Below are 15,690 nucleotides of genomic sequence, written 5' to 3' on the forward strand. Positions count from 1 at the left end.
TTTACACTGAATTATCTGAATGCTGGAGCGGTCCATAAGCAGCCACTGGATTATAACTGAGGTCACCTGGAGCATGCCGATGACGTCTATAGATCCCAAGATGTGATTTCATTAATCTCTGTGAATTTATCAGCTGGGCATTTGCCAGTTTAAAATGCCATCATACATGGAATTAGGAAGCTACCAGCACTATAAGTTCAAAGGAAACCCGGGGAGGGTTCTTGGCTGCATCCAAGGGCAAGATCCTGTGCCTGCTCTAAGAGTCATTTTTACCTGAACAGTAAGAGCTCTGCTGGCAAGACCATAGGTCTCTGAAGGCCACTACAACACCACTGTGACATATCTGTAATAAAACCAGAGACAAATGAAGTACATAGGGCTGGAGGCAGGGCTGAGGTGACTGCAATCTGAAATTCCTTCCAAAGCTTGACCACTTTCTGTCCTCTGGATTCCCCTCCTCTCTGGTGATGGTGAAGGACAGGTGTTGAAAGTCAGACTAAACAAGATTTGAACACCTGCCGCAGTCTGGCTGGGCACAATCAGGAGCCACTTGTCAAAAGAAACTAACTTTATTTTTAGAACCACACAGGACAAACAAAATAGCCTCTCAGGAAAAACCCTCAGAGCCTCAACTGCCACCACCGGCTTTCCCCAAGCCTCTCTCTCCCACACAAGCTTCTCCCCACCTCCCACAATCCTCCTACTCTTGAGGCCGATTGGCTGGGTCACGTGGGCGGAGCCAAAAAAGTCCCCCAATGAGCAGCTCCGTGGTCTGAAAGGGCAGGGAAACAGTCCAATGAGCATCACCGCAGAGGAGCCAATCAGCTAGATGTTGCTGGGGCCGAGGAGCCAATCAGCTAGATGTTGCTGGGGCCGCTGTGAGCCAATCATCAGCTGGCAGCTGGAAGTTTGCTGGGGCCCCTTCGGCTGTGGCTCTCAACAAACACCAGCTCTGCTCACCACAATGTGATCATGAGTAAGTCACTTAACCTCCCTGAGCCTTGGGTTCCTATTTCATGGAAGTTCCATATGCTCATTGTGAGGATGAACAGACAGGATAGGTTTGAAGACACAACAGTGCCTGACTCTGGGTCAGCATCAAGTCGTGATAGATCTTACTTTTCCATTAAAGTTCCTATCTTGCCCCTGCCCTTAAGCTCACTTCTGTTTATGGGGGCAATGCTGGGATAATCTTCCCTTAACTCTTTGAGACCTATTTTCAGCTGACATAAAAAGGAGGTCAAATCACAAGCACACAAGCCTTAATGAGCTGCGTTGGGGAGCATGTGTATTCAATAGAAGGTTGATAGTCCTCAAGGGAATTTCAGTATTCGAGGTGTGCAGGTGGGAGAGATTTATTTGAACCCTGCAGGTGAGTACTGGACATTAGGGGTGGAAATAGGCCAGGTTCACATAACCTGAGTTGATTTTAGGATAAGTGCATTTAAGAGAAGTTTTACAGACAGATTTGAGAAAACTTTTTCCAGAAGACTGAAGAGGACCCAATATCACCAGATGGAGGCCAAGATAAGATCACACTTAAGAGCACATGCTAGCCCAGGGCCATCTTGCCCTTGAGCTGAGCCTGCAGCCTGGTAATGCCTGGAAAAGGATATGCAACCTAAAGGTGCCTTGATAAATCTCTCCTCTGCCATTCTAACACAGCCACACCAATTATCTTCTTGTCCTTCCTCATCTCCATTGCACCTCCTCACACACATTCACACATGCAATCCCTTGTTCTAAGTCTGAGGAAAGGAGAATAGACAAAACACAAACTAAGGTCCACATGTGGTCAGGTGGAGATGGTCACGTGCAATCATGTGTATCTTTAGATGGCAAAATTCATCACCAAAGTCTCCACCTCCTTTACTCTCCAAAAATAATCAACCTTCTTGCACATGGATTATGACATGGATTATGACAGTCCCACTTTTTTCTCTCTCCTACTCAGGCCACCATGTGCCTGTGGCTGGCCATAGACCTTTGAAAAGCACAAATGACCAGAAGGGACCAAGTAGAGTGAGAAAAGGCGGGCACTGTGGAACTGTAGCATTGTCCTCTGTCCTTTGGTGATTGTGACTGCTTCCAGGCAGGGAAGGGACGCCCCTTCCCCTCACTATCAAACAGGCAGCCCAGGAGGGCTCAAATTCCCCGAGGGAGGGCCTTGGCCTGCTACAACTAACTTCACGTGGCTGGAAGCCCAGCCCATTTCTGTGTAGCTTTGGGCATTTAACAAATGCTTTTAATGATGATGATGATGCAACACTTTGAGCTTAGATCTGTCAGAGCCCCTGTGGCATGCGATGGTCCCCTGAGAAACATATATTATCTGAAGCTTTCCCTTTTGCTTAATTACATTGTACTAATGTTCTTTTTCCACTGGATTTCTCCTCTACCAACTCCCCCACCCAAACCAGATTTCACAGTGGGTTGGATTTACATAAAAGACCAGCACATTATAATTGTGATGATTGATCACCCGAAGTTTCCTTCGGTTCAGATTGTTTCCTAATGTGGGTCATTTTTCATCATAAAGAGTCAGCTGATAATGATGTCATTTCCATTGCTTGAATTTCAAGGCAGTGGCCACATATCACAGAGTTTAAATGACTGTCTATAGGGCAGCAAAATCCTGTCTTTATCAGTTTAAAGCAGTTGCTGCTTTACTCCTGAGGACAAAACAAGAACTAGAGCCTCCTAAAGCTCATCAAATAATAGCAGGATGCCAGGAATACAAATCTGCATCTGGGCTGGGGGAGGGAGGGGGCAGCAGGGCAGGTGGTGAGGCAAACCTGTTCCTGTGTGAAACTGGATGGTAAGCATCAGATAAAAACAACAAAGTCATACTCAACAGAAAATAGGCCCCACTGCTGTCCCTGAATACATTAGAGACATTCTCCCACAGTCGTTGAACTGTGATCCACTGTACAATTAACAAGGAAGCATTGAAATCACTTGTGAAGAGCTTTGGATTAAACCCATCTTGCAGGTATTACTGTTTGTATACAAGCTGTCCCCCAAAAGCTCTTGAGTTAATGCAGAAAGTGAAATGATTATGGGAAATGTTACCTAATCAGTGGATTAATTCATTTGATGAATTGATAATTTGAATGGACTAACTGGGTGGTAACTGTAGACAGGTAGGGTGTGGCTGGAGGAAATAGGTCACTGGGCACGTGACTTTGGGGTTTATATTTTATTCCTGGCATCTCCCTCCCTCTCCTATGATTCCTGGTTGCCATGAGCTGAGCAAGATTCCTCACCTCACCCTTCCACCATGACGTTCTGCCTCATTTTGGGCCTGGAGCAATGGAGTCACCTAACTCTTGACTGAACCTCTAAAACCATGAGCCAAAATAAACTTTTCCTCTGCTAAGTTGTTCTTGTCAGGTGCTTTGGTCACAGCAAAGGAAAGCTAACACACGAGATGAGCCAATAAATGTGCCTCTCATTGAGTGATTGAACTTTTTGATGGGCCTGGAAACTGACCTTGTGTATGTAAAGTATGAGTATGAAATAAAATGATGTCACATATGTGTTTAAAACAAATAGTGGTTCCAGAACTTGCAGGCCCTAAAGCACGGTGAGTGAGCTGTACCCCAGACAGTCTGTTTTTTTGCTTCTAGCCACCTCCTATGTGGTACTTCCCTCTGGGATCTTCTAGCACATCCTGCAGATGTTAAAAGTTTGTAGCTTAGCCCCAGCCCTGCTTTCCTCTGTTTCTCATTCAGCCCAGATGTTTCTCCTCTCCCCAACTTCTTATTTTGAAAAACTTCTAACTTAGAGAAAAATCCTAAGAACTGTTCAACACATATAATCTGCTCCCCTAGATGCACGAATAGTTCATATTGTCCAGAAATTGCTCTATTTCTCTATATTCTCATGTACACATTTTTAATCATTTGAGAATTAGTTGTTTTAGCTTGCATCTTTCATGACACTTATATATTCCTACATACTAAACTAGTTTATTCTCAAAAGAACAAAAAGATTCTCCTCATTTCCACAGTACAATGATCATACTCAAGAAATCTAATGTTGGTATAATGTGACATAATTTTTTAAATTCTCCAATTTTTGTCTATATATAGTCTCATGTAGCTGATGTGTGTGTGTGCATGTGTATGTGTGTGTGTGTGTGTGTGGTTTAATCAAAGATCCTACATTGCATTTAGTTGACAAATACTTTAGTTTTCTTTTTTAATTTGCTTTTGTTTTGTAGTATTAAATTTATCTTCATTTCAGTATAAACACTCTTTTCAAAACTTTATTTCTTATTATAGTGAAAACACGTCAAGAGGACACAGATCCAGCTTTAAGGGAAAACTGGAATGATTTGAACATTAAAATGACATATGAGGGCTGGGGTTGTGGCTCAGTGGTAGAGCACTGGCCTAACACATGTGAGGCCCTGGGTTCGATCCTCAGCACCACATAAAAATAAATAAATAAAGGTATGTGTCCAGCTACAATAAAATAAAAAATACTTTAAAAAATGACATATGAAAGAAACGGTTCTGACACATGAGAGGGGGGAGAATATAATCTGATATTTTAAAATTTCTCAGAGAAAGCTCTCATTTACAGAATACCAACTGAAAAAATCAGCAAGAAGTCTAGAAATTAATTACCATTTTGAAGCCATCATAGATATAACTAATTCAGGAAAGAATCATCACTTCTCAATCCACACTGGTATTTCCTTCTTCCACAACGAGAACACACATTCCCAAAGTCCCTGGTATTCTTACTCATGCATTCAGTCCTGCAATACACAATATCAACAACTTATTAAAAGATTTAAGAATTCTTTACAGTTTAACTTTTATTCTTAAAAATATCACATTGGGGGTATATGCTTAATACTTTGTTCAAAAGTGATTTCAGTAATTTTTCTAATGTGATTTTTATCCATTTGATAAAAAGTTAAGTTCTTGGGGTTTTTTTCTATTTTTGTTGTTATTGTTCACTTAAATTCACTCTTCATATTTTTCTGTCCCTCTTAATTTTATTTTTTGGAAATGTGAACCATTAACACATTTTAAAACTCAAAACTAAATAAAAAATTATACTCAGAAAAGTGATCTCTTCCCACTGACTCCCATAGATAACCAGTTTTACTCATTTTCAATTATTTTTCATGTGTTTCTTTTTGCAAAAGTGAGCTAATTCACTGGCGTTTCTTATGTCATTGACATTTTTATCTCTTTTGTACTCATCACTTCTGGAATTTAGAAGAATAAAAATATACAGGAAAACTCCAAAAGGTGAATTCACCCCAAGGCCATTTCCTGCTTGAGTTAGAGTAGGGAAAAATCCTCGGTTTCCCTTACAAAGATCAGAAAAGATGAACAGTATGGAATAAGGATTCTGGAGCTAACCCTAGTCATGTGACTCAGGAGGCTAAGGACCATGAGATGTCTCAAAATGTCTACTTTTTGTTTTAGCCACAAATGAGAAAGTAAAAACTTGCTCTACTTCTAATTCTTGTTAATATGATCAAACTAATCAGCCAGGCTATAGTACCTTTTAGACTTAACACAAATCTAATATTGCCCTATATCTTAAAACCCTTCCATGGTTCCCTGTTGCCCTCAGTCAGGATAAATTCCAAACTTCCCAACTGCTTGATTCTCTTCTCAACTTGTCCCATTTGCTTTGCTTACACTGACACACCATCGGTTAGGAAGTCAGCTGGGTGGGTTTCACTTCCATCAATCCCATGAAGCAAATCTGTTTGCTGAGCACCCTGAGAAAGTCTGTTACATTGCAGTGGTGCCCACTCCCGAAACTTGGGTGCTGGGTTTTTGACAGGACCTCCCATTGCTGTAACTATTTGGAAAGCCACAATAAGATTTGTGAGTTCAACTATTATGGCTTAGATATGAGGTGTTCCCCAAAAGTTCATGTATGAGACAAGGCAAGAAGGTTCAGAGGTTAAATGATTAGAAGATGAGAATCGTAACCCAATCAATGGATTAATCCACAGATAGGAATTGACTGGGTGGTAACTGAAGGTAGGTAGGGGGGCATGCCTTTGGAGTTTATATTTTCTCTTTGGTGAGTGGAGATCAATCTCTCCCTCACCCCTCCTTCCTGATTGCTATGTTCTGAGCTTCTTTTCTTCTCCTCACCCTCCCACCATGAGGTTCTGCCTCACCTCAGGCCCAGAGTAAAGGAATCAGCTTCCTATGGACTGAGGCCTCTGAAACCATGAGCCCCTCTAAAATTTTTCTCGTCGTGTCTTTTGGTCACAGCAGTGAAAAGTTGATTAAAACAGTGACCTTCCAGCCAAGGACAGGTGGAGGAAGGCTTATTTCTGTTACAGTACATATTGTGGGTCCTGTATGGCAGTACTTTGTTGGCACCCTGAATGGTGGGGACCACTGTCCCTACCCAGAGCCTTTCTTGCCTCAGGCTCTCAAGTTCCTGCCCTCTGCCTCCCTTTTGCTTCCATTTTTCATATTTCTAACCAAACTAGTTAACTGAGTCTCCAAAGCCTTCTCTCCATTTGACTGCTCTTCTTGCATGCCTATTTCCTGGATCTTCCATCAGAGCCTGCAACACACTCCCTAACAATTCCATCAATCCTGGCATTTAATCTTGGTCTGGTTTCTTCTACTGTCTTCCACTTCATCCTTCCACTGGAAGAGAAGCTGGAAGACTGGCAATTTTCAGGCTTTTCTGTGAAAGAGAGTTACCCAGGGAATTCTGACTCAGTGTGTTGAGGGTGGAACACGAGAATCTGCACTGTAATCCAGGCAGGCCCAGGATACCTTAAGAAACACATTGAATAAGTAATTTGGGTGCTTTCTGTCACCCTTCAGCCTAAGCTGGGCCTTCTGAGTGCTATAGATACTCTTTCTCCTAATTACTTACAATGATCACTCACCCAATATCTCCAGTAGAATCTGCCTTCAGCTGACCCACACAGGAACTTCAGCTCTGAGACACACCTCTACTCTTCATCCCAACTACATCACTACACTTAAACAAATGATCTTAGAATTGTGAATAATAATATTTTATTGTCCACTCAAATGATGGACATTATCTTTCTGTCTGCTCATACTCAGTTTATTCACATCAATGTAATTTTTATTACAATAAATTAATAGTGCTTCTTTATGTGTTTCATTTGTAAAGATCATATACATACTTAGAATTCTTTTTCTAACTTGCAGAAAACAATCCCACTAAAAACCAGCTAATCACTATCAGTTTCCTCATAAACATAATAAAATCAAATCGGGCTCAACACCTTAGAACCAGTGCAAATTCATGAGAATTACTACCACCCAACAGTGGAGTGCAACTAGGAGCAGTGGAAGATGTCACAACCATTTAAAAGCAGAGTCTGGAGCAGGAGGCCACACTAAGTTCAGCTGGGGCACATCATGACTGGGTTGGGGCTGCAGGACTGTTTCCCTTGACCTTGTGACATGGGCATGCTTGTCTTTTCTTCTGAGGGTATCAGCAGCTACCTTGGCCAAAAATGTGTGTAGTCTTCCTTGAAATATTTTTTTTTAAAATAAAACAGAAGGGATTCTAAGAGGTATCTTAGGAATCTCAGACCACACTGAAAATTTGGGAAAAGGAATTAGAGTGGACTGCACAAACAAGAGTTTAAAACCTTTGTAGCCATTTCTTTGACCTATGCCATCTCACAGCACAGTATCAAGACCCATGGTAATGTGCAGGCTCTGGGGTCTTTATGATGAAATTCCACCCGTGTTCTGCCACCGACCAGCTGTGATTGGGGCCAACTCAGTCTCTGTAAGCATTTATTCAAGGTAAGTTTTAACTCCTACGATGCTGGTGACAATGACTGAACTAATGAAATCAGGTATTTGACACAAAATAGATATTTAATCAACATGACTATTTTTTCTTTCTGTGATAATGCATATAACAAAATTGACTGTGAAAGTCATTTTTAAGGTATAGCTTCTGTGGCATAAGCACCTTCTTTCTAGATATGGGCAAACATCCCTAGAAATTTCTCCTATTCCCAAACTGAAACTCTATCATTTATGTGTGTGTGTGTGTATTTGTGTGTGTGTGTATGTGTGTGTGTGTGTGTGTATGGTTTTGATGGATAAGTATTTGTTCATTTATTTATTAATTATGGTGCCAAGAATCAAGCCCAGTGCCTCACACATGTTAGGCAAGCACTCTACCACTGAGCCACAACCCCAGCCCTCTATCATTTTTTAAAATACTTTATCTGGTTTTGGTCATATTTATAAATGTCTTAGCATTGTTCCTAACACATAGTAACCTTAGGTATAACATCAGGGAACACAAGATCTTGTTTTATCTTTTGAATTTCATTTTTGAGTTCTATTTGTAGAGATTGATATTTTGTTGATTTTACTCTTCCTTAGAAGTTTACCAAAGGACAAAAAGAAACTTAACTTTTTAAAAAATAGAATAAGACAAAACTCATTCTCTCTTGCAATTTTATATATCTAAGATATATGATGAGATCTTAGTGATTTTATTTTTCCTATATCATGAAACAATTTGCTATTTGTCATCTTGGGAATGAATTTGTGGTTACTCACCAATTATTTCCTGCTATACTTAAAGACACTAAGATAATATGAAATGGAAAAATGATGGAATTTTCTAAAATGTTTATGCACTAATGAAATAAATCATCACTGTTACATCACCCTTCAGTCTCTTGTTATCCTGCTCACATTATAGCATTGTTCTGGAAGGTTTGAGAGAAGACTGAAGACAACATCTTTGTAACTCTTTTTCACTTTTCAGTGGACATAGTTGAGAACTCATGATTTTTATTTTATATCCACAATGACAATGACAAATAAAAGGAAATGTATAGATGTTTCACAATTATTGGACAAATTATAATACTAGCATAAAGAGATTTCAAAATAAGCAAAATCAGGCTATGAGCTTTTCAGATGTTGATATACCATACAGATTTTCTCAAAGTTTGGACTCAATGACTTGCCAATATATTGGTAAAAACAAAAAATAAATTAGTCACTCACAAGAAGAACTTCATCATGTAATCTTTTGTGATCAGAACCTAGATCATTCTGTTTTGCTAAATCAACATGTAACAACATTGTTTTGTCTCATATGATTATTGTGTAACAAAATTTGCTTGATATGAATCTTAATTGGACAAGGCATGCATAGGAAAAAGAGGTGAATGTAAAAAAAATAGATAATATGGGATTTAAAAATCAGTTAACAACCAACAATAAAAATTTTTAAAAAATCAGTTAAATTGATGATTCTAATGATATTTATAAATCTAAACATGAAAATGTTTTGTAATTATGAAACAAAGAAGCTCAAACTATGAGCCATCAAAGTCTTCAAAAGTATTAAACTCTGATGATGTAACTGCAAGAAGATAAAATCAGAACTAATGACTAGACAAACCTTATAGAAATGTATTTGAAATTTGGAATCAGTATTACAAGAATAAGTGGGTTTTTTGTTTTTTTTGTGTGTGTGTGTGTATGTGTGTGTGTGTGTGTGTGCGTGCGCGCGCGTGCATGACAGCTGATGACCAGTTAATGGCATTCAAAGTACATTTTAGACATTATACCTTCTAAACTAAGAAAATATGGAATAAAAAATGGAGTTTTCCAAGTTCAAATTGCTAAAGTTCCTAATAAGTTTGTTTCTCACAATTCTGATTTTACTTCTGTAAGATATTCATAAAAATCACTTATAAATATAAAAACACAAAAAGGGTTCATTGGAAACAAACAGTAATTTGTAAGAACTATTGCAAGTATCTTAAGGATTAATAATTCAAATGTTACTATCATTATCATTGACACCATCACCAGAGTTCATTTCATCATGTTTTTATTCTAAAAAAGAGACCACATCCTATGTTCCTTGAAACAATAAGAAGGGCTTCCAGGTACCAGCAGTTCTGAGGTATCCTGTTACTGCCCTCAGTAAAGAAGTGCACCAGCAGGCTTCCCACTATGGCATGCAAAAAAGCATATGTGTGGGCCTGCTTTGGCCAGTCACAACTTGAGCCTACTTCCTGGAGGGACCACTCTCACTGACCACCACCCACTTCCGCTGAGTCACACAAGACTGGACAACCATTGACAGGCTTATTAATATACCCCCCATGCTTTTGAAGAACTGAACCTTTAGAAAAGAAGAAAATCTATAGTCCAAGTGGTACTTTTAACTCTTCTGATTAAAGATTGATTAAAGATGAAGGAGACTATGGGAGATGGCCATCTGGGTAAAGCAGGGAATACACACACACACACACACACAAATCATACAACTAAATATAGAAAAGAACAATAAGGAGGTCAAGAAGAAGAAAAAAATAAAAATAGAAAAGGGAGGAATTTCTCTACATACTCTAAAGAGGAAAATCTAAGACAGTAGAAAGAAAACTCAGAATTTCATATATAATTTTTTAAGTGAGTAAATGGTACATCCCAATCTAAGGAAGAACTTTCTGGTCACAAAAGTGAATTCCCAATGGAGAGCAAAATGAATGCATGACTGCAGTTAGTTATCCCCACATAGACAGATACATCAGTGGTGGCCAAAGGACCACCCAAAAAGTGTGCTACAGAAGCCTCCCTGAGCTTGGAGGGAATAAAATTGAACTCCTCAAGATCTCTTTCATCTCCAATAGGAAGACATCACAGGTAAGACAATGAGTCCTGCAATCAGTTGGTTTAGGCTTGAATCCCAGCTCTACATTTCCTGAGGGCCACTGTCCAGCTTGAACAAAGCTAATTTGATCACTCCTAAAACGGTGAGCAAGTGCAGGGTAAAGGTGACAGGGGCACACACATGTGCAGGAGATTGTTCCCTTATGCCCTTCTCCAGTCTTCTTTGTTCCCCAGGAGACTGACCCAAGGAGAGTGCCTCAGCAGGCTTACATGTGTTTCCAACAGTCACTTCTGGTTGAGTCCAGCAGGCTCCTTCCCAGCAGGAGACTGGAGGAAGGGCAGGGCAAAGGTAGGGTATTTATGACTATGGCTAGCTTCCCAAGGATCCTATCTGCTCATCTAGATCCCTCAACTGAAGGTCACTGTGGCTCTCAGGGTGACCCCGTATCCATAACTCTTTCCTTTTTTATTCTGGAAACTCTACTTTTTCCTCAACCCTCCATGCTTAGAGGTGGTCAGCTTCTTTGTTATTAACTCAAGGACATTGCACTATTTTTTATGGATCCCTACAACTGCTCTCATATATAAAGAGTCCACTTATTTATCTGTTTCAACTAACTTAATTTGAATGTGAGTCTGTGCTTTGCCAGGACCCTGACCCTACCTCAGGCTTGCTGAGAGGATCCATATGGTAATGTAGATAAAGTATCTGATACTTATAAGCCTGGTATTTTTCCTCATTTCTCTGTCTCTCCCCACCCCCCTTTTCCATCTGTGGTTAACGCTTTGGTCAGATCTTTATCTGATTCTTTAACCTAGAAGTTAGCGAATTTCTTCTGCAAACATTTTCTGCATAGTCTGTTGGACCTACTCAACTCTGGCCTCATAGAATGAAAGCAGCCTTCATAGCAATGCATACACGAACGGGCGCATTGGTGAGCCAACAATGTTTTATTTATGAACACTGAAATTTGAATTTCATGTGATTTTTATTCTTCTTTTGATTATTTTTTCAGGCACTTGAAAACATAAAACCATTCTTAGCTCACAAGTTATAAAAAAACAGGTAGTGGGAAGGATTTGGCCTATAAGCCCCAGTTCACCAACCCCTGCTTTAACATATACTAAGACTTAGCATTTCTGTAGCACCAGAGAGTTATGATGACCTGAATTATTATTCTATTTTTTTCCATTTTCCATTTTGGACTCTACAAATTCATTCTTTGTAGAGTCTAATCTCTGCCAACTGGTTTTCAAATCCTCTGCCATAACATATTCAAACCACTCCCCTCTATAGCACCTTCCAGAGGCAGTGTCCCACACTAGAAGCCCATTCCAGCACTTTTCATTGAGGAAGAGGTACGTCCAGGACTAGCCCTGTGATATTCATAACTGCATGGAAATAAGAAGAACTCCAGTATATTTAGACAAAGACTTCCCTGAGCAAGGCTGGGAAGAAGAGGTTTGCCTCTGTAGGACTCCAGCTGATCATACCCCCCCACCCACCGAGGCTTGTGCACATTCAGGGCATTTATCACACTTACGATTATTCCCTCTTCCCTCCTTTTCTCTGATGGACACTCTGTTCAATCCGCACAAAAGTACTGGTAGATGCTAAGGTGCTTCACCTGCTCCAAAAGACCACAATGACTTTCATAGTCAAAGATATTCATAAATTTTAACAAGTATTTTCAAAATAATTACTCACTCAAAGCAGTGGTTTTCAATCTTGGCTACATGTTAGAATCACCTGGGAAGCATTTTAAAGATGCCAATGAACAGGACTCAGCCTACAATGATTACAATTTTATCTGCAGATTTCAAAGTAACTCTGGTAACTCCAGTGCAGGGTGAGGTTTCAGAGTCATGGACTTAGAGATTCAAATGACCAAGGAAGGAATTTTGAGACAGCTAAAGGAGGTCAGGAGGCACCCATTCAAACCCTGACTCCAGGGCTGGAGTTATGGCTCAGAGGTAAAATATTCACCTAGCACGTGTGAGGCCCTGGTTTCAATCCTCAGCACCACTTAAAAATAAAACAAAGGTTTTTGTGTTCAATTACAATTAAAATATAAATATTTAAAATAAAAAGCCATGATCCCTTTTCATTTTTCTTACTTCCCACCCACCATGTAAAACTTCAAAAAAAAAAAAATAGCAGTTCAGAGGTTGGGATGGACATAAACACTGAGTACCTAAGTGTGTATGGATTTTATTAATTACTTGCATTCATCCAACATCTGTTATTAAGCTCCTGCTTTGTGCCAGACAGTTTGCTAAATATTACAGACACAAAGATGAGGAAGACAGGCATGGTCTCTGCCCTCACAGAGCTTCCATACTTGTGGATGGAAAGGGTAGGAAGAATTGAATGACCAATTACACAATTATTATGGACATGAATTATGGGCAGACTCATGAAGTTCAAGGTGCACCTTCTGGGGAATGTCACTTCATTGGAGGAGGTCAGATTCTCTTGAGGAAGTGATGCTCTAGCTGAGCTTAAAAGCATGAATAAGAATTACCCAAAGACTGGGGATGAAACAGGGAAATGTGCAAAGGCCCTATAGGAAACTCACAGGAGCTCAGAGCTCCAGAAAAACTGAAAAAAGGCAGAGTAGGTAAAACTTAGAGAGCAAGGAGAGAGTGGTGAGATGAATGAAGACGGGGCCAGGCAAGGCTTTGGAGGCCTGACTATAATCCAATGTATTATCCCATCTGTTCCTCACTATCATCCTCATTTTACAGAGTTGGCACTAGTAGGATGTTCAAGGTCCCCTCCCTGGGAAGTAAGGCCAGCACTCAAACCCACTTCCACCCAACTCCAAAGTCCACGTCCTTTCTGTGGCACTGTCTCCTTTTGCAGTTTCCTCTGCCTTCAGGGTGAGATGTTTCACCAGATACAGAAATGATAAATCAAGACTGGGATTCCATACAGAACCTCTCCACACAGAAATGGAGTGGCTATGCTTGTAAATAAATGGGGAGGAACAAACCAGGAAATAATCAAAAATATTAATTTTAGGGAAACTGGCTTTCTTTTATGAAGGAAAAAAATTACCCTATTCCTCCCAATCACATCTTTGCAGAATTCAAAAGGGCTTCTATTGCTGGACCCTAATATATGCCAATCAGACAATCATTCATTAATTCATTGATCTGGTATTTATTGAGTAATTATGGTCAAGTACTAAATACACAGATAAAAACACAAGATATTTATGCTTGAGGGACTTAGTTTTTTCTAGGAGAAAGTGGAGAAGCAACGTACTTACCCAAATTCAAAATCAGAAATTCCTAAAAATTAATTGATTAGAAAAGAGCTTAGTAGTAGTAGTATATAATTACTATTCTATCTATCAGGATTAATTCTTTCTGCCCCCACCCTATCATCCCAATATCTTTCAAACATAACTATCCCAAAATATCAAGATCAATAAAAGTCACTAGATTCCTGTAGCTGGGGAATACCATATTGTGAATAAAATTTAAGCAATGGGCTAGGACATTCTGGAACATGATCAATGAGGGAAAATTGTATAAATCTTTAAAAAAAATTCTGATCCCATTCCAAAATCAACAATGTACATGAGATTGATCCAATGCTCTTCCAGATGGTTAGAAGAAATCTGAGCTGAGTCTTTGAAGTAATGGTTAGTGTAAAAGATATTAAATGAACAAATAAAAAACTTCATTAAAATCCTAAAATAAAACTCTAAAAAATCTGTAGCAGATGGTCTGGATAATAGATAGTTAAATGTCTGACAAAGGCTGTAATGATTTTTTTTTTCATCAGCAACAGGGATTTGGAAGGGAGACAAGGAGATTGAATTATAGGAAATACAGAATTGATTTTTGAAAATGGAAAAAAAGATTGATTCCAGCCAGTACCTCAGGTAAAGTCGGATTCCCATTAAAATATTCTGTTGGATTCTGATAATCAAGGAGGCATCATAGCAGACTTTCCTGAGACCCAGGGGAATAGGTGGAAAAAGAAATATCATCTATCTTTCCATTCTTCCCCAGGAATCCTTGAGAGGAGGTGAACAGTGGGCTCAGAGCCCTCTATCCCATGACCCTGAAAGACCAGCAGCACTGCCGTCCATCTCCATGGCCAGGGAAATTTATAAATCTATTCAAACACTTGGTTAGAGGAGGTGACTGAGTGGGGAACCCTCACTAAGCTCCATTCCCCAGTATACTGGCCATCGAAACACATTGCATTCGTGGGGTGCCAGGTGGGGAGTGATGGATACATAATCAGTCATATTCCTTCCTCTCTTAGGAACAATTTCTTTGCTTTTCATTCCAGCAAAAGTGAACAAGAAACTTGAGCCATCACAGTACATCAAAGGCATCTTCCAATATATTCCCCAAGTCAACATCCAGAAAACCTGCCTTATCCTCTGTAGAGACCATCACCAAGTCAGAGCAGAGCCGAAGAACACCTTCTTTTTCTCCCTTCCAAGGACAACTCAGAGGCCATCCATCAGTGCTCACATTTCTGCAGTCATCCTTCCCTCAAATAAAATGTTAAAATGCAAGACACTGTAAGAACTACACTTGAAAGGAAAACATATCTTGACCGTGCAAAACTTAGTGACCCCACTTAATTTACAGCAATAATAATATATTACTCCTTGTTTCTTGCCTTCCAACATTAACACCCTTGACTTGATCTGCCGATTGTTTTCAGTTCCCTAGATTCAAATATATCACAACTGTGGATTTCTCAGGTCCATTGTGATGAAGGTGGTTGGTGGGTTTTCAGCTGTCTTCAATGTGAAACCCTGTGCTCTAGGCTCACTTTTCAAAGCGTGATGCCTGGACTCACAGCATCAGCAGGAGCTTGGTAGAGGGAGAGAAAAAAAAAAAAAAACAGAACTCACCCAGACCTGCCATATCAAAATCTGCATTCTACAGCATTCCCCAGCACATTCAGGGGAATTCCCTTCAGAATGCAAGGTGCTTATCACATCCTTGAGAACACTTGGCAATAAGTCATTCAAAGTAAACTATGTCACTAGCATGGGATTTTATAAAG

The sequence above is a fragment of the Marmota monax genome, unplaced genomic scaffold (assembly GCF_021218885.2).
Source record: "Marmota monax isolate L192 unplaced genomic scaffold, Marmota_monax_Labrador192_F-V1.1 WCK01_AAM20220418_F8-fsc00130, whole genome shotgun sequence".
Lineage (NCBI taxonomy): Eukaryota > Metazoa > Chordata > Mammalia > Rodentia > Sciuridae > Marmota > Marmota monax.